General features: G+C 47.3%; 1 protein-coding gene across 2 annotated transcripts in view; it reads left to right on the forward strand.

Annotated features, from left to right (window-relative positions):
* The first annotated feature begins 9,885 nt into the window (after positions 1–9,885).
* The window catches only part of Coro1c (coronin 1C), a 75,259-nt gene continuing 57,289 nt past the window's right edge, over positions 9,886–27,855 (forward strand). Inside the window, exon 1 of one of the 2 annotated variants that reach the window (XM_021646054.2) lies at positions 9,886–9,906. The gene's annotated coding sequence lies outside the window, so the exon portion shown is untranslated. Of the gene's footprint in view, positions 9,907–10,248; positions 10,385–27,855 lie in introns of those variants that run through there. The other variant, XM_021646055.2, reaches the window with a different exon arrangement.

The following is a 27,855-nucleotide window of genomic DNA, read 5'->3' on the forward strand; positions in this document are numbered from 1 at the left end:
ACAGTGTGGCATCGAAAGGCAGAATGATTCACCGGCACATGAATAGCCTTGAGGATTTACACACCCATGCAGTCTGAGCTCTCCGCCAGGGCTGTTGACTTTGACTCTGCAGTATTAGATTCTCATGACAGGACCGGGGAGAACCACCGGCCACAGGGCCTGCAGCATGAGGCACGCTTGGGGAAAGGTACCTTTGCTCTTCCGTCTCACCCAAAGGCAGTGCTTCATCATTCATAAAACGAGCTCTTAGGAAAGGTCAAAGTCCATGCCACACTTTGCTGGCCACCAAACCGGACAGGGCAGATGGCAGGGCACATAGGTTCCCCAGAGAATGACATGTCTTCAAGGAGGCTGCTGCAGCCTCGAGCTTGGTGTGGGGACCTCCAACCCTGCACCGGCTGGGTGATCTCTAAAGAGCCTGAAAGCAGCTGGTGGCAGTCCCACAGGCTAATGGCTTGGGTCAGCAGGCTGCCAGGCTGCGGTGGGGAGCACAGCCCATCGTCCCTCTCATTTACCCGTGTTCTGCTCCAGGGGCCTGCAGATAGCAGAGGGGCCCTCACTGAAAACGTGTTGGAGAAAGACCCTGTGTGATGGCTCCATGGCTTTAGGAAAGCCCTTCTGAGCCTCTGTTTCCTGCTCTGTAGAGTGGGCAGATGAGGTCTATGCATCAGTTACCTCCAGCTGTGTAACAAACCTTCTCCGAGTGTCAGTGGGTTTCAACAGAATGCACCACTGGAGTACCATTGTGAGGGCTGGCTCAGCAGCTTTGTATTTATTTGCTCTGCATCTGGTCAGCTGGCCTACAGTGGCCTCACTCACATGTCCAGCAATGGGCAGCTGCGGGCTGAGGTGGCAGGGTGCCTCTGGGCCATAGGATTCTCATTGTCCCATTGCTCAACCTGGGCTTCTTCCCGTGGTGGCTGGGGCTGAAGTGCAGTCCACAACACAAGCCTCACTGTGTCATAACTGCGGATGTTCCCCCCCCCCCCCCCCCCCGCCGACTACAGCATGTCACATGACAAAGGCCAGAGGCAAGGTAGGGAGAAGGATGTGTGACTATTCCTGCGCTCTACGAAAATGTCCCCAGCAGAGATACTGGGGAAAACAAATGAAAAGTTACAGGGTTTGGAGGAGAAAGAATAGCCAGAACTGGCAGTGTTGCTCAGTGGCAGAGCAGTTACCTGGCGTGCATGAGACCCTGGGTTCAATCTCTTACAACGCACACGTCACACGTGCACACCACCCATCATATAGAAACGGAAACGTGGAAGCCAGAAACACTAGCCCCACCTAGCCATGTCCACGGCTGTTCCTTCTGCAGCTTCACAGCCTTTGTAGTTGGTGTCTAGCAGGAATATAGGGGTCAGTAGAGCCCTCCATCTGGTTTGAAAGCCCGGGTCTCTTCATCCACCAGGAAGGCCTGGTGTTACAGAAAAGGAACCTGCCCACGGTCTTTTCATTTTTGTCAGTAATGTTGGGCTCTGTGGAGCTTGGCACAGGTGGAGACTAGAGACCACTTGTGTGACGGAAAGACACACGACCACCTCCTCTGAAGGGAACTTGTGTGCACTCAGACACCGTGAGACAGCAAGTCACCCTTCCTGCTGCTAACACTTCGGGTGATTCCAGGCACATGCTCCTGCAGCGGCTCAGCTCGGGGAAAGCCATTTCTCACCTTCCACAAAGGGAAGTGACACCTGACTTGAGGAGGAAACAGATAACTTCAGCTCTAAACTTTCCGGGAGGCTAGAAGCGAGCCCTGCACGGACGAGGACACCATTTAAAATCACATTTAAAATTCCGAGGGCCCAGAACTGTTCCGATCACCTTGTTCTTCAGGGGCCCTCAGCTCTGTGGGAAGCCGCTGCTTCCACTGATATCCAGTTGCCAAGCACACCAACCATGGGAGCTTGGTCACTGGAATCTTTCATTTTATCTTTATTTTATTTTCACAAAAAAAAAACAGTACAGCAACAACTCAGCAACTGGGCACTGTGGAGGTGGCAGAGTCTGGGCTCTGATGTCAGAAATAGAAATTTATTTTTGAGATAAGATCTCCCTGTGTAGCCTGGCCTGGCCTTGAACTTGCTATACTCATATTTTTGTGGTTTTAGTTAGTTTTGTTTTGTTTTTTTGAGATAGGGTTTCTCTGGACTGGCTTTGCAGACCAGGCTGGCCTAGAAATCACAGATCCATCTGCCTCTGCCTCCCTGAGTATTGCAGTCAAAGGTGTGTGCCCAGGATATTTTCTCAAGTCATTTCCATGCTGGAAGCCACTCTGTGCTCTGTGGAGCAGACATAATAGACTCCATCCCTAAACACAGTTGGTGGGAGGATTAAAAATCTTTTAAAGTCCCTCACCTTTTAAGGTTCAGTAAGGTTCTCAATTAGCCAGGGTTCCTCAATATTTGGGGCTTACCACTTTTTTGTGGGATGGTCCTTCACATTCTACATTGTTTAACAGAATCCCTGGCTCTGCCCACCAGAATCCTGTTGACCTTGATTTTTTTAACAAACCTACTCAAATGAGGGCTATTAAACGCTTCTACCTCCCTTCTAGCCCCTCAACAGCAGGTAGGAGGAAAAGAAGGTTAGTGGGGACAGGGAGCGGTGTTCTGCTACTTCCCACTGGGTAGGGTTGTAGGGTTGTACTGGGGACAATACCAGTATCAGTTGTCCAGAAGTCCAGGTAACCAGCAAATCAGCAAGCAGCAAATGTAGCAGCAGGACGAACCAGCAGCAAGCAATCCTCCTCCAAGCAGCCACACCTTCTTCCTCGGGGCTGTCATACTTACACCCCTCAAAGTCTTTAGAATTTAACTAATTCCACCTGGCAAAGACCTCGAAAGAAAAACTTACCAGGTGTGGACAAACTAAAATCCCCAACTTGAAATGTTTTTAACAAAAACATGTTTCCATATTATAAACCAAAACATCCACAACAGAATCCAGGCCACCCACCCATCTGCAACCCAAAATGTCTCTAAGTATCGGGATGGTGAGAATGAGGCGCCTGCAGCTGAGGAGAGCCAGGGGTGCAAGCCCTTGCTGTGTTAATCAGCCTTGATTCTCTCTTGGAATGGAGGCAGGCTTCCTGTCTGAGCAGCAGCATGCTGGCTGGGCTGTGCAGCCAGCAACTTCGCACAGTGCGCGCCAGTCACAAGCTTTATTACTGCCGTGATGAGACTCTTGTTAGGTAAGTGAGCCGGCTGGGTGACAAGATGCACATTCACGTTTTGGAAAATCTGGAAACCCGTTATCTGGCGCTCCACTGAGGACTGTCAAAGGGTGATTTGGGGCTTAGGGACTGTGAATATATGGATTTCTCTTCCCGTCTGACCGATAGCCAGCCACTCACTGCAGGAAAATGAGAAAATACAGGATAGGAAGTTGGAACAGGAAGTGGAAACAGGAAGTGGGGACAGGAAGCTTACCCATCATCACGATTGGTCTTGTGTGCCTTCTTGACTGTATAGCAGATGTTCAAGTAGCTGGTTGAATAGGATTTCTGGGTGTGTCTGGGAGTCTGTGAGGGGCTTTCCAGAGGCAGTGGGTTCAGGCTGGCCTGGAACTTGTGATCCACTTGCCTCCATCTGACTCCTAAGTGCTGGGTGAGGGGTGTGTGTTCCACCAGCATTTAAGGTAAACATCTAAATAGCTGAGCATGTCTTAGTCCCAGCAAACAAATAAACAAAATGCATAAATAAAAATAAGTATTTAAATGGGTGGACAGAGTAGACCAGATGATTTTCCTCATTGGTGCACACCATCTAACCCACACAGAGCCTAAACCCAAAGGCTGAGGAAGACTGAATTTCTCCTCTGTATCTGTCTGTCTGTCTGTCTGTCTGTGAGAGAGGGTCTCACATAGCTCAGGCTGACCCTCGGGTCTTCACCTCCCATGTACATAAATGGGCCACCATGCTCGGCTTCCTGCTGCTAGTTTGAGCTGGGACTTCAGTCTTCCATATCCTCGAAGCTTCTGATTTTCAGGCCTTGTTGCATGAACTAGACTCTGCTCCATTGCCCTTCTGATTCTCAGGAGTCTGAGCTACATCATTAGCTTCCCCGAGTCTCCAGAGAAGATGACAGAGTGTGGGGTTCCTCAGGTTCCAAGATCAGGTGGGACAAACTTTGTAAAAACCATCTCTTTGTAAAAACTGTCTGTCTACTTATCATCTGTCATTCTACCTATGTATCTATCATCAAGTTATTATCTATCAGTCTATCATTTATCAATCTATGTATATATCATCTATCTATCTACTTACATATCTATCCTCTGTTAATCCACCTATATCTATTATCTGTCTGTCTAGCAGTACACTGCCAGACATAATTCTGTCACACAGAAATAATCTCCACACTCTGCACTTTATAAAAACAAGACACACGCTTTCTATCAAGCATAACCTGTGGGTCTCGACCCAGCTGGGGTCAAATGGCACTCTCATTGGAAAACAAATATTTACATTATAATTCATAGCAGCAGTAGCATTACAGTAATGAAGCAGCCACAGGAGTAATGTTATGTTTGGTGGTCACCACAACACGAAGAACTGTATTACAGGGCAGCAGCATTAGGAAGGTTGAGAACTGTCGATCTAACATATCTGAAGGTCTTCGCACATCATTAAGTGGCAAGTATTCCTTTATAAAACTATCTTCTGTTTGGTGCTCAAGAAACTTCCCTAGCGTCTGGTAGCCTGGGGCTACTCACCCTCACAGAGAGAGTGGTTTGAGACTGTGCCACAGCCCTCCGCAGGAGTTGTGCACACTTGAAGCCAGGGATCGATTTCCTGAGGGGCTGAGCAGAGGCTGGGTCCCGGGGGACACAGGGTGCAGGGCAGCTTGCCTCCTTCCCCCAGCCACACCCTGTTTCTGGGGTTGTTGAGGGCTCTGGAGTGTGTTACTTACCTAGCCCCTCTTGTTGTGCAGCAGGAGTGTTTCCACAGTGAACAGGAGTCTGACACAGGTCCTCACCGCTTCTCATGGACTCCACATCTGTGAATTCACACACTGAGGTTTGTGTGCTGGCAGTCTAACCCCAGCAAAGTTGTACTGGGAATCAGCATAACTTTAAAAGGCGGGGGTGGGGTGGGGTGGGGTGGGGTGGGGAGGGTCTTCTTGTTTGTTTATTTTGTTTTGTTTTTGTTTGTTTTAGTTTTTCAAGACAGGGGTTTCTCTGTATAGCCTTGGCTGTCCTAGACTCACTTTGTAGACCAGACTGGCCTCAAACTCACAGAGATCTGCCTGCCTCTGCTTCCTGGGATTACAGGCATGCGACACTAGGCCTGGCTGATAGGGCAAGGCCTTAAGCTGGGTGTTTAGGTCATGAGGACATCGTCTATGGAGGAATTAATATTGGCCTTTATGAGTTAATTAGAGTGTGAGAAAGCCAGTCTTGGCTATGTTGTTAGAGGCCAGACCGGGCTGTGTGAGATGTTGGCTCAGAAATGACACAAAACAGGACTTCAGAGAAAGTTCAGGAGTTTAGAGCAGGGATGGTGGTTCTTCCAGAGGACGTGAGTTCAGTTCCCAGGACCAATATCAAGAAGCTCATATTTACATGCATTTGCACATACTCATACACATACATGCACACACACACACACACATATATATATATATGTATATATATATATATATACTTTTAAAAGATAAAAATTAATTTTTTTTGTCTTTTTGAGACAGGGTTTCCCTGTATAGCCTTAGCTGTCTTGGATTCCCTTCAATATTCTCCAAGCATTTCTATCAGTCAATTAGAAAACATGCCCTCTGGTATTATTCAAGGCTCTTATCTCTCATCTATCTATCTATCTATCTATCTATCTATCTATCTATCTACCTATCCATCTATCTATCTTCTTCTTTTTCTTCTTCTTAGGTAATGCTTCCATGGGACTAATTCACTAGCTTCCATTTTGCCCTGGCAACTTAAGACTCATGTCCCCAGGGGCTAGAGAGATTGCTCAGTGGTTAGAGCACTGGCTGTTCTTCCAGAGGACTGGAGTTCAATACCCAGCACCCACATGGCAGCTCATAACTGTCTGTAGCTCCATTTCCAGGGGACTTGAAACCCTCATATAGACATGTATATAGGCAAAACACCTATGTACAATAAATAAATACATATTAAAAAATAATTAGAGAGGGAGAGAGAGAGAGAGAGTGGCATGGTGGCACACCTCTTTAATCCCAGCACCCCAGAGGCAGAGGCAGGCGGATCTCTGTGAGTTTGAGGCCTGCCTGCCTGGTCTACAAATCGAGTCCAGGGCAGCCAGGATTACACAGATAAACCCTGTCTCTCTAAAAACGGAAACAAAACAAAACAAAAGACTATGTTCCCATTTAGTATAGAAAATTATTGGCTAAGTCTCTGGATACTAAGTCTTGGGATTCTTCTTGGACCATGGGCTGGCACCTACCATTGGGGTGGTTAGGACTCACTCCCACCTTCTCTCTTTAAAATATCTTCCAGTTTGAGGCACCGCCAGCTTTCAAGGGTGGGAAACTGTATAGCATCCTACCCAGAATTAAATCCACCACACAGGAAAGTTTGGACAGACTGGAGGTTTCATTCCAGCCCATGCAGGGATTGTTAGGGAGTGAAAAGCAGTGTGGTGGTTGGTTGAATTTTCCTGTAGCAAAGGGTTTTAATCGCAAAGCAGTTTTCTTCTGTTCCTAGTTGGTCACACATGGGGCAGTCATGGAGGGAAGTGATGAGGTGGCACTGCTCGTAGCTTTATGTGTTTCTGTACAACAGTCTCTGCCCCACCCATGCAGGGAGAAGGCCAGGAACAGAATGGGGCAGCGGGGAAGTCATGTCCTTGAGACCGGTGCTTCGATGGTGCCATCTTCAAGAACATGGTGTCATCAGGTACCTACCTTACTTCTAATTTTATCATTCAAAGAATGGGGGACAGATGGATTGATAGCTCAGTAGATAAGCTGCTTGAGTGGAAGGACCTGAGTTTGGATCCCCAACACCCAGGCAAAGAGCTAGGTTAGTGGCATGAACCTTTACCCCCAGTGCTAGGGGTGTGAAGAAGGGCAGACCCCTGGAGCTAGATGGCCTGCCAGTCAAGCTGTTGGGTGACAAAACCTTTCCTGGGGAGACACAACACACATGTCTATTCACCCTAGAGAGGGAACCCATGAGAGACCAAAGTACAGACACCTCAAAGTACAACTTGGTGAAGCAATGAATTTTATTGGGGTTGCTTACAGGAATGCGGGCACCAGGTGACTTACAGGTGCAGAAGTGACTCAGGCAGCTGTATCATCAGTGTCCGCCCCAGCACGGGTGACAGCTCATAAAACCTGGGAACCTGGTACACACTGCACAGCCTGCAGGCAGCTGCTCAGCAGGTCAGAGGGTGTCCTTTCTGGGTGCCTCAGTTGGTCTCAATCTCTTCCAGGCGGCTGGGCTGGTCTCTGCTTCTTCGGGGAGCTAATCTTGTCTCAAAGTCTTCTTCGGGGCTTGTCTTGTCAGAGAGGTGCTTTCTGCTTTTATTGACTACCCTTGCAGGGAAAGGCCCAGTGATTATGATCAGTTTCAGGGACTTCCTGCAGTTGTCTTGAGTTGCTTATCTTCCTGGTTAAGGAGCATCCCTGAAGGATGAAATGTTTCAGTCTTGGAGGAAACTGTGCATACAACAGTTGGTTGCATAACTTGGTAAGTTCCAAGTTTACTGAGAAAACTTGTCTCAAAAAATAAGGTAGGATGTGATAAAGATTTCCAGTGTTGTCCTCTGGCCTCCCCTTGTGCACGTATACCTGGCACGAGGGGCTGTAATTAGGAGGGTGGGGTAAGGCCACTGGTACAGGCCCTAGGTTAGAGCTTGGTGTCACAAGCAAACAAAGCCCCACACTCTTATTTCCTCCAAATCACTTCCTGAAGTGTTTGCATTTTTATAGAGAGAGAAAGAGGGGAAATGGGACCATGCAGATGGCTCAGCAGTTAAGAGTGCTTGCTGTGCAAGCATTAGGACTTGAGTTCAAATCCCCACTACCCACACTAAGTGCTGGGGGCGGCTGTGGTTGCCCCAGCTCTGTTGGACTTCCTGGGTTTGCTTAAGGTTGCCAGCCCAGTTTCAGGCTCAGTGAGATACCCTGTTTAAGAGAATAGGGTGGACATTGATACAGCAGGACACCTGATATTCTTCATTGATTTCTGCTTGCTCAAACCCACTGCACACATTAGTGTATGCATGCTACACACACTCACACGCCAATAAGAAGAGAGGAAGTGACTTGTCTAGTATCCGTAACACAATGACTAAGTTCAGTTGGAATTAAGCGAGTCTGTACAAAATCCGAAGTTCATGGTTTTTCTGTTTTGTCCTCTGCCCCTGAGGCTATGTGGGTAATGACCAACCAGCTAAGAGAGAGCAGGCCCTGCAGTTAGATGGACGAGTCCACCTGGTCTATGCTGGGTAACTTTACTTAATTTCTCCAATTCTCTACTTCTTCATCTTTATGGCTGGATTTTGAGAAGTCTTTGTATGGCCACAGGGTTGTTGAAAGCCGGGCATTCAGTGCTGCTTTGTCAGGTGATGGGGAAGTACTGGGTAACTTCTGTCTCCAGAGGTGTGGCCGTTGCTGTCAGTATTTCTCAGTTCTCTTTCAAGCAGTCCATTGCTCTTTATCCTCCCAGCTCACTCAGCCCCATAGTCTATGCCCTTGTTTAATTAAATACAAAGATCATAAGAAGAACAACTGGTTTTTCCGCATCACTATATGGCAAGAGGAGCTTTTCCACCTCTATCTCATTTAAGCGGAGTGGCAAGCAAATCTTGCTGGGTGTGAAGAACTGAGTCCCTCCCGTTAGCACCGCCAGCTTACAGGCAAACCAAAACCCACTCTCCATACTGTTGGGTCACAGCAGTGGCAGCAATAGGTGTGTGTCACAAGCCAGAAACTAAACACTGTTAGGGAGGGGCCAGTTCCAGGCTAGCTTAGCCTCTTCTGACCTATGAGGGCACTGCATGCAGGTGTTGTAATTACATACACAGAAAATAAACAAATCTTTAAAAAGAAAGCACTGCAGAGAGTAAAAACTCCCTCATAAAGCTGTTTGGTTCTGGTAGGCCTTGATTTAGACAACGCACAACTTACACACATCGCTTGATTTCTTAAAAATTATATTAATTTATTTTTGAGACAGGGTTCCTCTATATAATCCTGGAACTCACCAGGGCTAGTTTCGAACTATAAACAGAAACCCATTAGCCCCAGCCTCGTTGAGTGCTGGGACTAAAGGTGGGTGCCACCATACTCTTCCCGGTTGCTTGTTTTGAGTTGGCAATTTAACACAACTCCTGCAACATGGAATTCAGGGCTCTACCACTGAGTGCGCCTGTCTGCAGATTCCCGGACATTTCTGAAGCTCAAACAATGTGAACATCTGTCCCCATGTGAACTGTAGAGACGCTCTGCTTTGGGAAATGGCCTAACCCCTCAGCTGGTCCAGTTCCCTGGACCCAGTTTCCTTAGATCTTGGTATTTCAAACCGAAACCTAAAGAGGTGAGGGAACTGCCCTCTGGGTCACTCCGTCTGATAGTAACAAGCTGGGACTGGGAACCCACGTACTCTTGATGGACTTTAGACAGGGAGTCTTCACAGCCTCACCCGAGAAAAGGAGTCATTAGCTCTCTCTGGTAGGTGTGGCCAGGCCCAAGAGCCACTTCCCATCCCTGAGCTGTGTTTCAGGATAGTAGTAAGAGGAATAGAGCGTGGGTGAGAGGCGTAGGCCGGCCCGTATGGAGGCGGGGCTTCTAAGAATTTGGGGCGGGCCCTAAAGGCCGGGGGGCGGGGCCCGAATGCAGCAAATAGGATGATTATAGGTTCCCCAGGGCTTCAGGAAATCCGAGCGGGGATTTGCGGCGTTGAACTAGGGGCAGGTAGGTTTGCGGGGGAACGGGCCTGGATCACGGGCTTATGGACAGTTAGCGGCGCTCAAACGACCAAGCTCACACAGGGCCGTGGGTGGAGCTTAAGAACGCCCGCTCAGGTTCTAAAGAACTAGGTGGGGCTCGAAGGAGCCCGTGGGCGTGGCCACCGGCCATTCAAGTGCCCCGGAAAGCGGGCGTGTGCTCAAAACCTCCCTGCGCCTCCCAAAACCACCAGAGGGGGCGCGCTAAAGCGCGCCGGGCGTCTATCCCGGCCCTTCCGGAAGTGGGCGTGGCGAGGCGCGGTTCAGCAGCGCTGGTTGGGCGCGGCGCGGCGCGAGGGCGTGGCCTGCGCGAGGAGGCTTGGGCAGCGCCGGCCGCGCCCCTCCCCCGCGCGGCGCTCAGTGCCAGGCGGGAGGCGGCAGCGGTTGGAGGCTTCGCGGGGCTTTGCAGCTGGGACTTCGGCGGCGCCTCAGGCACCCGGGCTCGGGTAAGCTGCGCGCGCTCAGGCGGGGCGGCTCGGGAGCGAGCCGGGGCGGGCGGGCCTCCGGGGCCCGCGTGTGAAGCTCGGGGCTGACAGGAGCCGGCGGCGCTGAGCGTGCGGGGCGCACGCGCGTGGCCGGGCGCTGCGGCCGGGGAATGGCCGTCTGCGGGCAGAGGGCGCCCGGCTTTGGGCCCGCCAGCCGTGAGGCGGTGGCTGCGGGCTGCGGGGAGGCCGGGGCCGAGCGCTCACGTGGGGCTGGGCGCGCGTGGCCCGGTGTGCGGGGCGAGGGCGGTCGCCCGGCCCGGGCTCCGCCTGGCTCGGGGTGCATGGCCTCCCGGACCCTGAAGACCTGGGGCGGGGTCGGGCTGCAGCGGCGTGGCCGGCCGGGAGGACGAACCCTGTAGCGAGTCCCGGTGCGGAACCTAGTGACCCGCGGGGCAGGTGGGGCTCCACCGCGCCGAGATGGCTAGGATGACATCAGATGGGGAGGGTGGGGACACCCAGCCCAGCGCCGCCGCCGGTCCCCGGCGGGCGGACGCGCAGCAGCCCTGTCTCCAGTGATGTGAATGCGCTGGGGGAAGTGGCCAGCTGCAGGGCTCTCCGAGAAGAAAGGGGCTTCCTCCCGGAGGGAGGTGCCGGCCCCGACGTCCTTTTTTGGGAGTGTTCAAAGGGTTTTTTGCAGGCTGGAAAAGGAAATGCAGGCTTCGCTCCATCGTGGTTTAGAATCACATCCTATATTTGGCGTTCATGTAGGCTGCCCTTGTTTTGTGGTGTCGGAACGGCTTGCTCTACACATTTCGGTCGTGGGATTCAGAGTGAGAAGCAAATTGCAAGTTGTTCATGTCTCCCAGGATTGCAAGCTCCCGAGGCCTTCCCTTCCTGTAAGCGTTTAAAAAGAATTGACCGCAGAGTGTGTTTATACACAGTGCCACATATGTTTAGTTTTGGAAATGGTTGGCACAAAATATTGTGCCCCTGTACCGTGGCCTTCCTTGCTGGGATTATATTCTGAAACAGTACTTACGAGGCTCTTAGTCACCCTATATAATAATGCGTCTCATTGTCCTTGTCTGGCAGAACCCTGACAGTAGGGCCTGCTAGCTGAGGCAGGAACACGATTAAATACAAGCAGTTGCTTCCTGCCTCCTGTTCAGTTGTGAAGGCAAATAGGTAGTTCCCACTCCCCTCCGCAGCCTTGGAGGAACTGGGGAGAGGGTAAAGGCTGTTAAGTATTTCGTTCTGCATGTGTTAGAAGACCGCCCTAGGGAGGCTTGGAGGTGTGTTTCACACTCAGTAATGTTTGGGTAGGTAGTCTGACATTAAACTTTGAATCTGAGAGGTAGCCTATTACACTGGCTAGTGTTCTGTCAACTTGACAGAAGCTAGAGTCATCAGAGAGGAGGAAGCCTCAGTTGAGAAAATGTCTCCATGTGAGCTAGGGTTGTAGGAAAAGCCTGTGGGGCATTTTCTTAATTAGTGATTCATAGGGGAGGGCACAGCCTATTGTGGGTGAGGCCACCCCTGGGCTGGTACTACTGGGTTCTTATAAGAAAACAGGCTAAGCAAGCCATGGAGAGCAAACCAGTGAGCAGCACCTTCTATGGCCTCTGCATCAGCCCCTGCCTCCTGGTTCCTGCCCTGTGTGAGTTCCTGTCCTGACTGCCTTTGATGATAAACTGTGATGTGGAGGCATAAACTGAATAAACCCTTTCTTTCCCAAGTTGCTTTGGTCATGGTGTTTAATCACAGCAATAATAACTCCAAGACACATATATAAATAGAAAAAAAGAGATAAAGCCGAATTGTCTTGTATCATAGGTCTAGAAATGCCCAGTGTTTTGGTAGTTGAGTCACACAAACAGACTTGATATTAAAGGTCAGACACATTCCTTAAGAAACTGGAACATGTTTTCTCTGTGTGTGTATTACTTGTCTTTTAGTTGTGGACAGTACATTAAAGCCTGATGAATTTAAAATGTTTTTAAAAAGATCTATTTATTTATTTATTATGTATACGTGTTCTGACTGCATGTTAACCTGCACATCAGAAGAGGGCACCAGATATCACTATAGATTGTTGTGAGTCATGTGGTTACTGGGAATTGAACTCAGGACCTTTGGAAGAGCAGCCAGTGCTCTTAATCTCTGAGCCATCTCTCCAGCCCTTAAAAGATTTTTTATTATTAATTTAAGTTATGTCTCTCTCTCTGCCTGTGTGTGTGCTGGGTATGTGCACATAAGTGACGTAAGTGCACCCTTGGTGGCCAGAGCATGGGATTCCCTGGGGCTGGAGTTACAGAGTTGTGAGCCATCTGCACGGATGCTGAGAACTGAACGTGGGTCTTCTGCAAGAGCAGCAAGTGCTTTTAACATCTTAGCCGTCTTTCCAGTCTCTGTGTGACATGAATTTTTTTAACATAAATATACTGGAGAAACGTCACTGCAGGCAGTATTAAAGTTTTCATGGTTATTTGTTACTTTGACTAGATCATGCTAATCCATATTTGTGTGTATGTATAATTTAGGATTAGATTTAGGATTGCTAAATACCATTTTTAAACATTGCTTCTGGGATCCACTCCAGCTGTGTGGGGAGTCGCTCCGCTGCTTATGTGATAGAATGTTTGAAATGATGTTATTCCTTTCGTAGCTAAGTAAGTGGGGATGTGGAAGATTCAGTTCTTTATGATGGCACAGTATTAATTTAATGTTTTGATATGTCACCAACTGGTGCTTTGGGAACTTAGTAACTGAAGTGCCTGACTTCTCCCTGAGGGTGGCACAGTGAGAGCTACTTTTATGTGCAGCTTACTGACCCATGTGGTAAAATAAAGGCCCTTGGGCGTGTGTTCCAGTTGATGATTTCCCTGTGTTGGCCAGGCTTTTGAGTTATGGAAACTCTTCTGGTACTTGCCTGTGTCTTTTAAACTAGAGGTGGCCTTCTGTATTAAAACATGGAATTCTTCATGAATATTTCAGCATGGCCCAGGACCTAGATGTTGAGTAATGGAATCTCTTGGGTTTTCGTTGCCCTAGTTGAGGCTCTCTGAAGTTCACAGACAAGATTCGCTACTATTTTAGCGCCTGCTTAGTACTCTGGCAGTGCACAGGGGGCCCTTCTTTGTTAGCTGGCAGCATTATTGAGCTGCAACTCAGATGCCATACACTCGAGCTCGTCTCAGTAGACAATTGACTGGCGTATAGTATTGTCACAGTGGCGCAGCCATGTAATCACCACACTCACTGTCAAGTGTTTCAGCCCCCCACGAAAGAAGCCCCATGCCCATTAGCCGTTTTCCATCAGCATTCCCCTTCCCGGTGCACCAACCACTAATCTACCTCTGTGCATTTCCTGACCTTGGGCATACTATGCTTCTCACTTTATTTTATAAAAATATTTATTTATTTATTATTTATACTGTATTCTGTACTACAGAAGGGGAATGCTGATGGAAAACGGCTAATGGGCATGGGGCTTCTTTCGTGGGGGGCTGAAACACTTGACAGTGAGTGCAGGTGTATATATACATATACATACATATATATATATATATATATATATATAAAATCTATACACACAACAAATCTTTAAAAAATAAATAAAAGGAAAGACGAAAGTTAAGGCAGAGCTGGTGAGGGGAGGGAGTCAGCATAAGGTTAGTGAGGAGATGCTGGGCATGCTCAGGGGAGAACACTTAGAACTGGACTGTCAGTCCAGTTTGGGTTTGAAAGGCTCTCCTGGCTACCTAGAGAATTTGAGGCAGGGTGGGCTACATTAGATGGTGGCCCTGCTCACCCAGGCTCTATTGGTTTTCTTTTCTCTTCTTTTTAAAAATTTATTTATTACAATGTCTGTCTACACTAGAAGAGGGCACCAGATCTCATTATAGATGGTTGTGAGCCACCATGTGGTTGCTGGGAATTGAACTCAGGACCTTTGGAAGAACAGATAGTGCTGTTAACCTCTGAGCCATTCTACAGGCCTGTTTCTCACTTAATTTAGCATGTTTTAAGGTTTTGTTTGTTTGTTTGTTTGTTTGTTTTTTCCCCAAGAAAGGGTTTCTCTGTGTAATAGAGCCCTGGCTGTCCTGGACTCCCTTGGTAAACCAGGCTGGCCTTGAACTCACAGAGATCTGTTTGCCTCTGTCTCAGCCTCCCTGTGCTTTGGGATCACAGACATGTGCCACCACGCCCATCACTGGAATATTCTTTTATGCTTGAACTTTATTTAATTGTATGAACATATATCTTGTTTGTTCATTCACAGTTGATGAGTATTTGGGTGTTTGCCTTTTGGGCTAGTTACTACAAGTAAGTCTGTTGTAAGCACTCATGTGTAAGTTTGCATGTGAAAATGTATTTTCTTTTCTCTTGAGTATGACCCAAGAGTGGAACTGCTGGTTGTCTGGTAAGCCTGTAGTTAACTCTTTGGAGGAATTGCCATGGTATTTTATTTTCCAAAGCAGCTGCAGCGGTTGGCGTTTTTTAACCCACAGTGAGTGAAGCCGTGGCTTTTGTGCATTTTTATGGAGAACACTTGTTTTGATTTTAGCCATCCTCTGAGTGTGGAGTGCTACCTTGTGGGTTTGGCTTCTGTTGTACCAGTAGTAGCAAGTATTGTTTTGTGAAATCAGTGGTACTTGTATGCCTTCTGTGGAGATGTGTCTGTTTAGATGCTTTGTCTATTTTTAAATAGAAATTACGTCTATTTTTCTCTCTAATATTTTGATTTTTAAGATTTTTTTTTGCCCCTTGAGATAGTGTTTCCCTCTGTAACAGCCCTGGATGGCCTGGAACTCACTTTGTAGACTGGGCTGGCCTTGAACTCAACAGTGATCTGCCTGCCTCAGCCTCCCAAGTGCTGGGACTAAAGCCACCACCTCCCGGCTTTTAAGAGTTCTTTTCATAAACATCCTTTTAGTTACATGATTTGCCATTTGTTTTTCTCATTTGTAAGTTAGTTTTTTGTGATAGTGCCCATTGAAGCACAAAACTAAATTTTTATAAGTAAAACTAGAAATTTTATAAGCAAACTGGAAATTACTCACTTAAACCTTAAATTACATTGTATTCTGTCAGTCTGGTCTGGCTTTTTTGTTTGTTCGTTTGTTCGGTTGGTTGATTTTGCTTTGCAGCAGGGTCTCACTCTAGCCCAGGCTGGCCTCAACCTCTCACCAATCCCCCTGCCAAGTGGCTGGCATTTGGTTGTGTAAGTTAAAAGCCACATGTGAGGGGTTGGAAAAAGAATTGAATGAATTTACTGTGAGAGGGCTGTTAGAGCAAGAGGGTTGCTTTTTCAAATCTTGTAGCTGCCCACCCTAAATATACATACATATTTAGTATGTATATGTGAATGATGTTTGGGTGCATGTATGAGTGGTGTGCATGGGAGTGATATGTGTATATCATCTACACATAGGGTGCGTATGTGTGTGTGTATATGAATGATGTAGGCACGTATGCCACAGAACACCTGTGGAGGGCAGAAGACAACTTCCAGTTTGATGTGGGTTCTGGGGCTCCAGCCCTGATTTGCAGCTTTATGTTGTGAATGTCTTCAATCACTGAGCTGTGCTTGCCAGCCTCAGACTTCTTAATGTGAGTGTGGGTGGAAATAGTTTCTGATGGCAACTGCCTTGTCCTGCACGCTGCTGCTCCCTGAATTGTCAGTTCTCAGGTCTCCTGAAGTGCTAATTACTTCACTTCCTCCTGCTTTCTGGATCCTTTTTGTCCTTTGGGAGGTTTGACTCCTTGACAACTTTTTCACGCTAGCTGACATTGTTCCTGCCCTTGAATATCATAATTTATCACTGCTGTCTGCTACAAGGATCTAGACCTGAGTTTGAGCAGGTGGTGTGAAAACTGTCTCCCCAGTGAAGGCAGAATGCAGGGGCAAGCAGTGGAATCTTGTTCATAGCCTAGTCAGCAGTGCCCACTGGGCATTGACTGCGTGAATGACAGGTATAGACCTTAGCTGGGATGGCCCTGAAGACAGTAAGGTTCCTGACTGCTGACATCTTTATCACCTTTATAGAAAGAGCATGTGGGATGGGTAATTCCTCTCTGCCTTTCTGGCATCCAAGTCAGTCTCGTATTCCAAGAGTCCAGTTGTAAAACTAAAGCTGAGACTTCTCCCTGAGTCCAGGGCATACTTGTCTGGGCTCCTTCCCTCCGATAAACAGTAATGGTTGGGACATAGCCTCTTTCAATAGGGCAAACGGTTTGATATGATTGAGCCCCTAGGTGCATACAGGCTGGCCTTGCTGGCACTGGTCAGGGGTAGCACCCGCCAGACTGTGGTGCGCTCAGAAGAGTGAGTAGACCTTGAATATAAGGTGACATACTTTTTATTTGTTGTGAGACAGGGTCTTACTATGTAGCCCTGGCTGTCCTGGAACTTACTATGTAGATCAGATTGTCCTGGAACTCACCTGCCTCTGCCTTCCCGGTGCTGGGATTAGCTAAAGGTGTCTCTTCATCTTCTGGTTTATGCTTTCTAGTGTCTCTTGCAGGACCTGACTGGACACTCTAATTGAAAACATTTCCCTTACTATCTTTCTACAAAAGGAGAAACAAGTTGGGGATACTTCTTTCATTCACTGCAGTGGCAGGGAGGTAAAGAAGAAGGCGGTTCCGAATAGCTGCCGGCTCAGGCTTGGTGCGCCTTCGCTTGGGTAGTGCCCTGCTCTAAGAATGCACTGTGTGTGGTGGTTTGGGCTCCCGCAGCCACACTTCCCAGAGTTTGCCTCTCAGCTCCACTGCTGACTTGGCCTGGACATTTCCCGGAGCCTCAGTTTCCTCCACTGTAGTATTTATCATCCAGCCTTGCAGGGTTGTTAGCCTAAGAGGAAAAGCACAAAACGTGCGTCGTTGAGCGTAGACATTGACTGCTGCCCTCTTCTCTTATTGTTGAATGTCCATCAGTGATTGCAGCTGTGGAGAAGAGGCTTAGTAAGCTTAATGTACTTGTGCTAAGCTATTAAGTGACAGGTCCTTAGTCCCACTTGAATGTGCATGTGTGCATGTAGGAGTGTTCATGTGTGTGTATGTGCATGTGAGTGTGACTATGCTCATGGAAGCCTGAGGCATTCAATCCCTGGGAGCTGGAGTTACAGGCAATTGTGAGCAGTTCAGTTCTAGAACTGAACTTTGGGTCCTCTCAAAGAGCCACAAGAGCACATGCTGTGCCCTTATGTGAGTCACCTATCCAGCCCCTAGCCTGAGCAGGGAAGAAGGAAGAATGTGTAATTTTAGGATGGGGAGGTAATGAAACTGAGGCTGTGGGTTACATCTGTCTGGAGATGCCTATTCCAACGAGTGTCCCTAATTTCAGCCTTATGCTTGGTTCACTTGATCCTTTTGGCTGTCCATCTGTCAGTTTTAAGGACAAGGACTTAGTTCCAGGGACCAGACTGGTCTCTTCAGGGTTGCACTGAGGTGCTCTTCTAGCTCTGATGTGGCCAGCAGTGGTATGGGGCAGTGCAGTGCTCTCAGGAGAAGTCCCCTGGTATCTTCAAATGTTGGATTCTCCTGCTTCCCTTTCCTGAGGAAGGGCTGGGATTCTAGGTGTGTGCCACCATGCCTGCCTTCAAGTCTTTCTATTCACAGCTACAGCTGAGGCTCAGTGCAGCTCCGGGACAGTCTTCTTGACTAGCTTGCTGGAGGCCCAAGGTTTAATTATCAGTACTGTTTGCTGTAGAACAGTACATGTGGTATCTGTTTTATAAAACTGAATCAGAGGCCGAAGAAGTGGCTCAGTGCTTGAGAGTGTGTACTGCTTAGCAGAGGTTCTGAGTTGAGCTCCCATTACCCACACTGGGCAGCTCAGAGGCTTGTAACTCCACCTCCGGGCAACCTCTGGCCTCTGGGCATGTGTACAGAAACTTTCTTTAAAATAATAAAAAGAGTTGGGCATGGTGGCACATACCTTTAATCCCAGCACTTAGGAGGTAGGAGCAGGTGGATCTCCGTGAATTTGAGGCCATCCTGGTCTTCAGAGTCAGTTCTAACACAGCCAGGGCTGTGTGAAGAGACCCTGTCTCATAAAACCACAGGGGGAAAAGAAAGAGAGAGAGAAAGAGAGAGAGAGAAAAGAAAAATAATGAAAGTAATGTTAAGAGTTAAAAACTGAATGACATATCTTGCAGTATCAAGCCACCTTTTGAGGAGTCTGTCCTCTAGGGAGTTGAGAGTGTGCTTTCTGGATGCCTGGGAGGCGCCACTGTACACCTTTGAATCCAGCTACCAGCCTCCAGCCTCCTAGGGATTCCTCACCGCCAGAGCTGGAGACACTAGGCCACTCTGCCTCTGGCTTTCAGATGTCAGGGCTATGCTGAGAGTAGTGTTCTGGACGCGCTTGCCCAAGAGCAGGGACTCAGCTGTCCCCCATTTCATTTATAGCTGGAAGATAGGGTGGGTGTGTAGTATGGTATGGGTCTTTATGTTAAAAACAGCTTCCTTTTTATAATGTGACCCTGCCAGTTTTAGTGGCTGACCCAGTTTAATGTGTCCCTTCTCCTAACTTCCACCCTGGGCTTCTGCCAGACCTACAAACTGAGCCCAGGTGCAGGGCTGTCACTGCAGTTTACTGCCACAGTCTGTCCTCACATATTCTCGCTGTGCCTGGATGAAAACACTGGCGATTGGTCCAGCTTTTAGGATGCCCGCTGGGGAAATGTGACAGGTCTTGGATAAGCTTTGGTAGACTTCACTTCCTACTTTTTGTTTGTGACAGGGTCTTGCTGTATTGCCTACGCTCTGTAGTCCATGGAAACCTTGAGCTACCCTGGTGGCCCTTGGAGGTAAAAAAAAAAAAAAAAAAAAAAGCTTCAACTTCCTCAGCCTTTGCAGTGCAGGGGTGACAGGTGTGTATCTGGCCACATCTGTCCGATGTCCATTAATTAATTAATTAATGGTGCTGGGGGATGAAGACTGTAGTACTCATTTTTATATTTTCAATACAGTAAGCTGTGGTCACAATTTTTTTTTTTTTTAATGTTTTAATGGCCAGTTAGGAACGAGATTCTCTTGTCTTGCTGGGAAAAGGGGCACTGGTCTTGCTGGGTTTGGGTGGCAACAGCACATGTGCTATTGCTGGACTAAGGGAAGATCACAGCTTCCTGCTGCCGTCATCCTGCCTCCAGGCAGCCAAGACAGCCTGCTTTCCAATCAAGTCACACTGTGGCTTGGTGGATGAGTGCTGCTCAAGCTGCATTGTGGAATTGAGTCCCCAGGTGCTAACAGCTGCTGAGGTGCTATCCAGTGAGCAAAGCTATAATTGTTTCTGGATGAGCAGGGTGACAGTGTTGAGGGAGGGGCCTTGGGGCACGTTTTCTGCTTTTGGCATTGGGTGTGTGCTTGACAGGACTTGAAAGCAGTTTTCCTGAGGACAAAGGGTTAATCATTATTTGCTTACTTCATATGAGACACACTTAAATTCCTTTTTATAACCGTCAGCATTCTTTTCCAGTTAAAGATTCTAATTCCTTTCATTCTTAGGGACTTAAAGAATTGAGACTGATTTATTCATATAAAAGTGTGCATGCTGCCCAAGTGCTGTCTGGGGACACATGTGGACTTGAGCTGTCATCCACATTAAGCAGAGTTTTATTTTAAAAAATATTTGTATTTTAAATTTTACTTTGTTTTATTTCAGTGTACATTTTACCTCAATATAATATACATACAGTAAGAAAACTTTAAGACTTTATTAACATTTAAAATGCTTACAAAGAAAAGTTGTTAAAAGCAGTGTACCTCGGATTTAAGAAAAAGCTCTAATTAAACACTTTAGTAAGTCTATATCCAGATATTCATTTTGGACCAAACTTGAGGTCATTTGGTCAATATTTATGTATAGTATTTTTATATAATCTCTGGTTCTTGGACTCTGAGCCTCATTTTTCTAACATACAGGGAAGAGACATACATATGATCAATTATGTTAAAGGAAGGCCTCAGAAACATATATACATGCATTTACCTTTTTGAGAACTAAAAATTTCTTCCATAAACATGTTAAACAGCTAAGCCTCGAGAGATGGCTCTCTGTTTGAAAGCACTGGCTGCTCTTGTAGAGGGGGTCTGATTCCTAGCTCCCCGATGGCGGCTCACAGCTATACCAGTTCCAGAGGACCTGAAATCTTTTTCTCACCTCCAAGGGCTCCAGGCAAGCATATAGGGCACCGACACGTGTGTAGATAATAACTAAATCTAAAATTATTTCTAGAACTGTATTAAATTTATAGCCAAGTATAGAACTAGGTTTAGGGCAACTTCAAGTGAAATTTCCGTTTTTAAGAAAATTAAGAGTGTAAAGCCCTTTGGGTGATATTTGTACATTTTCACATACAATTTTGTCTCTATTAAGGAGAGGGGTTTCAAATTTTGCTTTTAAAATTTATTAATTTGTTTGTTTATTTTGTTTTTTTCGAGACAGGGTTCTCTGTGTAGCCGTGGCTGTCTCAGACTCACTTTGTAGACAAGGCTGGTCTGAACTCACAGAGATCTGCCTGCCTCTGTCTCCCTGAGTGCTGGGATCACAGGCGTCACCACTGCACCCGGCTAGATTGATCTGTTTTTTATGTGTGTCTGTGTGTCTGCGTGGGTGTATGTGTAAGCTCCCCAAGCATGCTCCCTGGAGCTGAGAACCAAACTTGGGATATATGGGAACAGTTGTAAGTGAGCTGCTGAGCTTATTTCGTGGTTGGTAGCATCTTTAGCTTAACATTGTTGTCTTACTTTTTCTTGGCAAGCAAGAGACTAGCTGCAGCCAGCAAGGGCAGGCCACTGCTTTTTGGATGAGACTGGGTAATACGTGTTGTCTGTTTTTATTTTATTTTTCAGTTTTTAATTTACTCTGTGTGTGTGTGTGTGTGTGTGTGTGTGTGTGTGTGTGTGTGTGTGATGTGGATGTAGTGGGGTGCACGTGCTGTGGCATGGGTATAGAGGAGAGGACAGCTTGCTTTGTGGAATTGCTTCTCTTCTTCCATCTTCACTTGGTTCTAGAGTTCAAACTCAGCTCAGTAGGCTCTAAGGACAAGTGCCTTTCCTCTGGGCCGTCTCGCTGGCCTGCTGTCCCTTAGGAGGAGGGTGGCTGCCCTGGGTTTCTCCTGTCTTGACCACTGCTACTTTATGGCAACCTCAGCAGAATGTTGGAAGACCTGGCTTTTTTTTTTTTTTTTTAAGTTTTTCCTAAGACTGCCACTTCAATCTCATGCAGTGTGAGGGTGTCTTGAATACCCTGGGGAACTAGCTATGACCTGTGGAGGCCTCTGCATGACCCTGAACCTAGATGCCGTCTCTGTCTAAAGGCTGTGTTTGCAGGCCTTCTTCAACTCTGCACTAGTTGTAGTCCTGAGACTAACTCGGGCGTTTGGAGCTCAGATGGCCTTTTAAATATAGATTGAGTATTACAAGCCACCTAAGTCTCAGCTACAGAGAGAGAATCTGTTTAACTTGCAGCAGGGTTGAACTGTTAATGGTGATGGTGGAATTCTGGGTCTTGCTTGCCAAGACTCATGTGGAAGAGGAGTAGGAGCCATGCTCCAGTCCCTAACTTTTCCTTATAGGACATACCTCCAGAGGCGTCCTGCCTCAGCTGAGCAGCCCTCCATGTCTACTCCAGCCTTCCAAGAGCTTCATCTGTCCTCATCTTTATCTTGCTTTGAAGCTCCTACTGCCTTGGTTCAGCTGACCTCTGACTGTGGGAGCAAATGGCTCAGACTCTGTTCTCCTGTTCGTTGATCATTGTTGTCATGGACTAAACAGTGATTCATTGTCATGACAGTCATAGTCCATGTATCTATCATTCAACTTACAGATGCCCTGTGTTGGAGGGTAACCCTGAACTTACAATCATCTTGTCTATCTCCTGAGTGCTGACGATGAAATCCTGGGCTTTTTGTTAGGCAAATGGTCTGTCAACTGATCTACATTCCTAGCCTCATACTAATAAATTTTTAAAAAGATGGGTTTGTTTGTTTGTTTGTTTGTTTTATTGTTCTCTCCATCCCTTCCTGAAAAGTTTTTTCTGTGATCTGGAACTTGCTCTGTAGACCAGGCTGCCTTCAAATTTACAGAGATCTGCCTGTTTCTTCCTCCCAGGCTCTGGGAATAAAGGTGTGTGCCACGACTGCTTGGCTGTACTTTATTTTTAATTATATGTGTGTGTCAGGGGTGGAACCAATGAGTGCTGGGACCTACAGAGGCTGGAGGTGTCATATCTCTGTAGCTGGAATTACAGGTTGCCCAGCATGGTGCTGGGAATCAAAGTCAGGCCCTCTGCAAGAGCAGTGCGTGTTCTTAACAGCTGGGCCATTTCTGCAGCCCAATAGTTTTGAAAAGGAGTTTCCTTGCTGATGAACAGATTCTCTCTGGACTGTTTGTGTTCGGGGTAACAGGGTGTCAGGAGAACAGACGAGTGGAGGAGGAGGAGTCAGGCTGAACCCACGGAAAGGTGCACAAACAACTGGAAGGGAGAAGCTCTGCCTACTGTTATCAGTAAGAGTCAATCTGCTAGGGTTCTCAAACTATTCATGACCCTCCTTTTCCTCCCTCTTTTCTCTTCTGGGACCAGAATAGGAAGGCACAGTAGCTCCTGTGACCTTTGGGCAGGGTGGTGACTCTTAGCTCGCTGTGGCCAGAGGTACCCAATTCTCTGCCTGGGTTTTTGCTTTTTTGTAAATGAGTACCAAAGTCACTGCTTATGTCAGACAGTAGGAAACACTGCTTCTTGTGTGGAGGCTTTGGACCAGCGGTTTCTGAACTGTCTCTTAGACATAGAATGATGCTAAGTGTAAGAAGGGTCAGGGTCTTGATTTTTCCTGGTACAATTATGTGGTTTCTTATGTACGAGGTTTGTTACAGCTTCATGTTTTGGCTTACTTTGAAAGTGTACAAAAGGGGTTCTCTTGTCCTTCCTTCCTAGCTTCCTACCTTCCTCCTTCCTTCCTTCCTTCCTTCCTTCCTTCCTTCCTTCCTTCCTTTCTTCCTTCCTTTTTTCTCTCTCTCTCTCCTGTTTTTGAGACAGGGTCTCTGTAGCCCTAGCTGTCCTGGAACCCACTCTGTAGACCTGCATCACTCAGAGCTCCGCCCGCCTCTGCCTCCCGAATGCTGGGATTAAGGTGTGCGCCACCACTGCACTGCACACAAACCAGCTTGTGTTTTGTTTTTTGAGGGAGTCTCTCTATGTAGTCTTGGCTGTCCTATTGCTCTCTGTGTAGACCAGGATGGCCTTGAATTCACAGAAATCCTCCTGTCTTTGTGTCTGGAGTGCTGGGTTTCAAGGCCTTGTTTAAAAAGCACACAGCCTTCTGTAAACCTAATACATGCATATTCTCTGGATGTGGCTATGCATGGGTGAGGCTGGAGAATTTCAGAAGGCAGGTGTTGGAGAGGCAGTGTTGGGGGGGGTATCCAGAGCAAGGCCATGTCTGGGGTGTGCGATGGTGTTGGCTTGGTCTAGAACAGGAGTAACTGGGGAAAAAGAGTGCAAAGTGGGTGGTTTTGTTCACACTGCAGAGGGTTGTGATACTGGAATCTGCCTTTATTCAGTGAGTAAAATGTAAATTACATACAGTATCCTGGAATAGTGGCTCACACTTGTAATATTAGCGCCCAGAAAGCAGAGGCGAGGCAGGAGGATTGCTGTGATTTTTGAGGTCAGTCTGGCAGTGAGACCCTGATTCAAAAACAACAACAAGAAGCAAATAAAACCAAAAAGTATAGTTTAGACATGGCACTGTAAGGTGGAAGCCAGTTTACAGTACTTGTCAGTGGCCCTCTGCCACCACCAATTAATTACTTTTTGGAGTAAAGTAGTAGAAATTAAATTCTAAGTGAAGCATCAGTTAGTTTCTAGTTGGAGAATGGGAATCATTATGTTCTGCATTTCTTGAAGGTGAAAAAGGTTTAGAAATATTTTTGTGTCATTGTTTCCCAGTATAACCTGGCTGGCACACAGCTGATACCCAATCAGCATTAGCTGAATAATTGAGTAATTACATGCCGTACTTGTGAGCAGAGACTCACTTGTATTTTCTTTAAAAGTTAAAAACAAAACAGCCAACCACCTATATCAGTTTATTAGTTCCTGGTCCCCTGGGTGCATCTGGAGGACAATGTATAGAAGCTGTTTCTCTCCCACCACGTGGGGCTGGGAGGTGGGGCTCAGGAGCTCAGGTTACCAGGCCTAACCTCGAGCATCTTCACTCTCACTAAGCCAGTCCACATTTTGGTTATTACAAGTTCACTTGGTTGAGTTCTTGAATACATTCAGAAGATCCTCAGTGTAGGAGGCTCGTGTTGTGTGCTGCACGTGGGTGTGTGGAGGTGGGAACAATGTCAGGAGTCTTCCTTGCTCAGTCTCTGCATTACTGCCTTGAGACAGGGTCCTCCCTGAACCAGAAGCTGCCACTTCAGCTAAGCTTGCTGGCCAGAGAACCTCTGGGCTGGCCCATTTCAGTCTCACACTGCTGGATTTCAGGCATGTGCACCCACCCCCGGGTTCTCTGTGGATGCTGGAGATTGGAACTCCTGCTGACATTCTCACAGAACAAGTGTTCCATCTTCCCAGCCCCTTGCTTGTTCTGCTGTAGCCCAGGCTAGACTCATACTCACTGTAGCTTTGGCTGGTTTTGATCCCCCAGCCTTGGAGTGCTGCGGTCATAGACTGCAGCTCCTCACCCGGCTAGCAATTCTTACAGCTTTGTTTCTTGGCACTGGCCAGTGGGTTTTGCTTTAAACAAGAACTAATGTCACTTCCTGGCTGATGTTTGTGGTCATCTAAAGTCTGTCAAGTGGATTCAGGAACAGCTAGTATGTATCCAGGTAGGGTTAGAGCTCCCTTCAGTGCCCCTCCCTTTTACATATTGGCTGCCTTGCAAATGTCTTCACTGCACATGCACCCTGGGGGAGCAGGGGAGGAGGAAGCCTGTGGGAACTTCTAGCCCTGCCCCAGAGGGATTGAAGTGCAGGTGAGTTGGGGAGAACAGATGGTCATTGCTTTGCCTGTTCAGTGTCCCATTCACTCAGAACTCATTGGTACACACTGTAGTTTGAAAAACGGCAGGCTTCAGTGTTATAAATGGCAACAAGAAAGGACTGTTTTGTAATTGCATTTGTGTATTTGTGGGTGTTTGTATGTCATTCTGGCAATTTTTAGAGATGACTACATTTGGATTTCTGTAGGTGTTTGTTATGTCTTGTAGTTTTTAGAGATTTCTACAGACTAAATGCCATTGTTTGTGAGAGTATTATTGTCACTTGATGCTATGCTTCATGCTTTTCTTTGTGGCTAGAGAATTCTTCTTCTTCTTCTTCTTTTTTTTTTATTTTGTGTGTGTGTGTGTGTGTGTGTGTGTGTGTGTGTGTGTGTAGGCCGGAGGTTGACATATCTGTGGCATCACTATATCCATTTTTGAGGCTTGGTCTCATTGAAGTGGCGCTCACTGATTTGGCTAGACTGGCTGGCCATTGAGCCTCAGGGACCCTGCCGGTGCTCTCACCGTAGAGCTGGGATGGTAGGCCCGTGCTGTGGGTGGGGCTGGTGTGGGAACTGAGGATCAGAGTCACATCCAAGAGTCCTTGCCTGGCAAGAACTGTACCGACTGAGTCACTCTTATGGCTAATTTTTTTTTTTTTTTTTTTTTTTTTATGTTTTGAGATAGTCAACATGTAGTCCAGGCTGGCCTCGTATTCCTCATGTGGCTGAGGATGACAGTGTGCCCCTGATCCTCCCCCACCCCTGCTGCTGGGATCCAGGCAGTGCCACATCACCCAGCTCTACTTTAAGTCTTGATACGGTTTGGAAGGAAGGTGGCTTGGGGTGTGCTGGAGCTTGGTAGTCAGAGCCACTTGAAATGAGAATACTGGGCCCCAGTGTCTCCTGAAGGTGGGCTGCCTTTGTTTGCCTCTCCTTCCTGCGGGTGCTTTCAGGCGTTTTCTTCTTTTGGCTCAGGCAGTCTTAAAGATTGTGTGTTTATGAGTATTTGCAGTAACTCACTTACTCCAGAGAGCTACATTCTTACAACTTCTTAAATTGTTGAGAGAGCTCTAACACTGTCATTTTTGTCACCTCAACCCTTTAGGACAGGGTTGGAAGAGTCACTTTCCTGAAGATCCTTTAGCCTTGAAAGCCTAGTATGTTAATGTTTTAATTTTATTTTTCCTCCTTCCTTTCTTCTTTTCTTTTTCCTTTGAGACAAGGTTTCTCTGTGTAGCTTGGGCTGTCCTGGAACTCACTCTGTAGACCATGTTGGATTCAAACTCAGAGATCTGCCTGCCTCTGCCTCCTGAGTGCTGGGATTAAAGGTGTGCGCCACCATGCCTAGCCTTATTTTTGTTTTCAAGTAGCCTCCTCAGTTTATTTCCTTTCAATACACTTTATTTCAGACAAAGTACTATGTGTGTGTATGTTTGGGTATGTTTGTGCGCGCTCTCCTGTGTAGCTGGCTGCTAGGCAGATATCAGTCTGACAGGGTTTTTGGTGCTGGTTTTGTGCACCTGGCTGTTAGGAGAAGGGTCCTCAGCAGCTGCTGAGGTGGGAGGTCAGCTTCTGCTCTTGCTTTGGGCGGGAGTGCACTCCCAGCCACCTACCTGCACATGGCTCACTGGGTAAAAGTGCTTGCCATGCAGGGGTGGCCACAGAGTTCAGTGCTCAGGACTCACAAGGTGGAATAAGAGACCAGCTCCCCTAGTTGCCCTTTGACCTCCATGCATGTTCGGTAACATACAGTCCTCTAAATCACAGATAATTGTTTTAATGCTAGGATTCATTTTAAGGCTCTTCTTATCAAATAAGGTGATTGAAATCCAGCTGGCGCCAAGTCTTTTGACCTCATTCCTTTGTCCTGGTTCCACTGAGACTGTAACTTCTGGCCTGGACAGTGCTTCCCTGAATATTCTCAGGTACTTCTGCCTGCATGCCCATTCTCCAGCTGTATTCAGGAGGATCTTTTAAAATGCCAAAGTGATTGTACCATACACTGGACTTTTTCAACACTGGTGTGTACTTGTGTGTGTGTCTGAGTGTGTGTGTGTGTGAGAGAGAGAGAGAGAGAGAGAGAGAGAGAGAGAGAGAGTTTCTTCTAATGCTTTGCAGGTAAAGGTGAAACCCTTAACATTGCCTAGAGCCTTGTGTGATCTAATCATGCTGATGTCTTATCCTCTTTTTGCCTCATCTGTTCTGGGCTGCCATCCCTCAGGCTTTCTGAAGTCACCCATGTTCAGATTACCTGGCCCTCGATGCAGACTCCCCATGTCATTGTCCTCCTCCTGTCCAGTTCACTTCTGCCCATGCCTGGAGTTCAGCTCAAGGGACACTTGTATAACAGCAGGTCAGTCGTCTGCAGTGTCCAGTGTGGTTCAGGCACATTGCCAGAGCTTAAGTCCTTGTTAAGAAGTTAAGAAATGAATGAGAGGGGTAAGGACCTACTTGGTGTTAACATTTGAGTGTGTCATGTGTGTGACCGTGTGGA

The sequence above is a fragment of the Meriones unguiculatus genome, chromosome 4 (assembly GCF_030254825.1).
Source record: "Meriones unguiculatus strain TT.TT164.6M chromosome 4, Bangor_MerUng_6.1, whole genome shotgun sequence".
NCBI lineage: Eukaryota > Metazoa > Chordata > Mammalia > Rodentia > Muridae > Meriones > Meriones unguiculatus.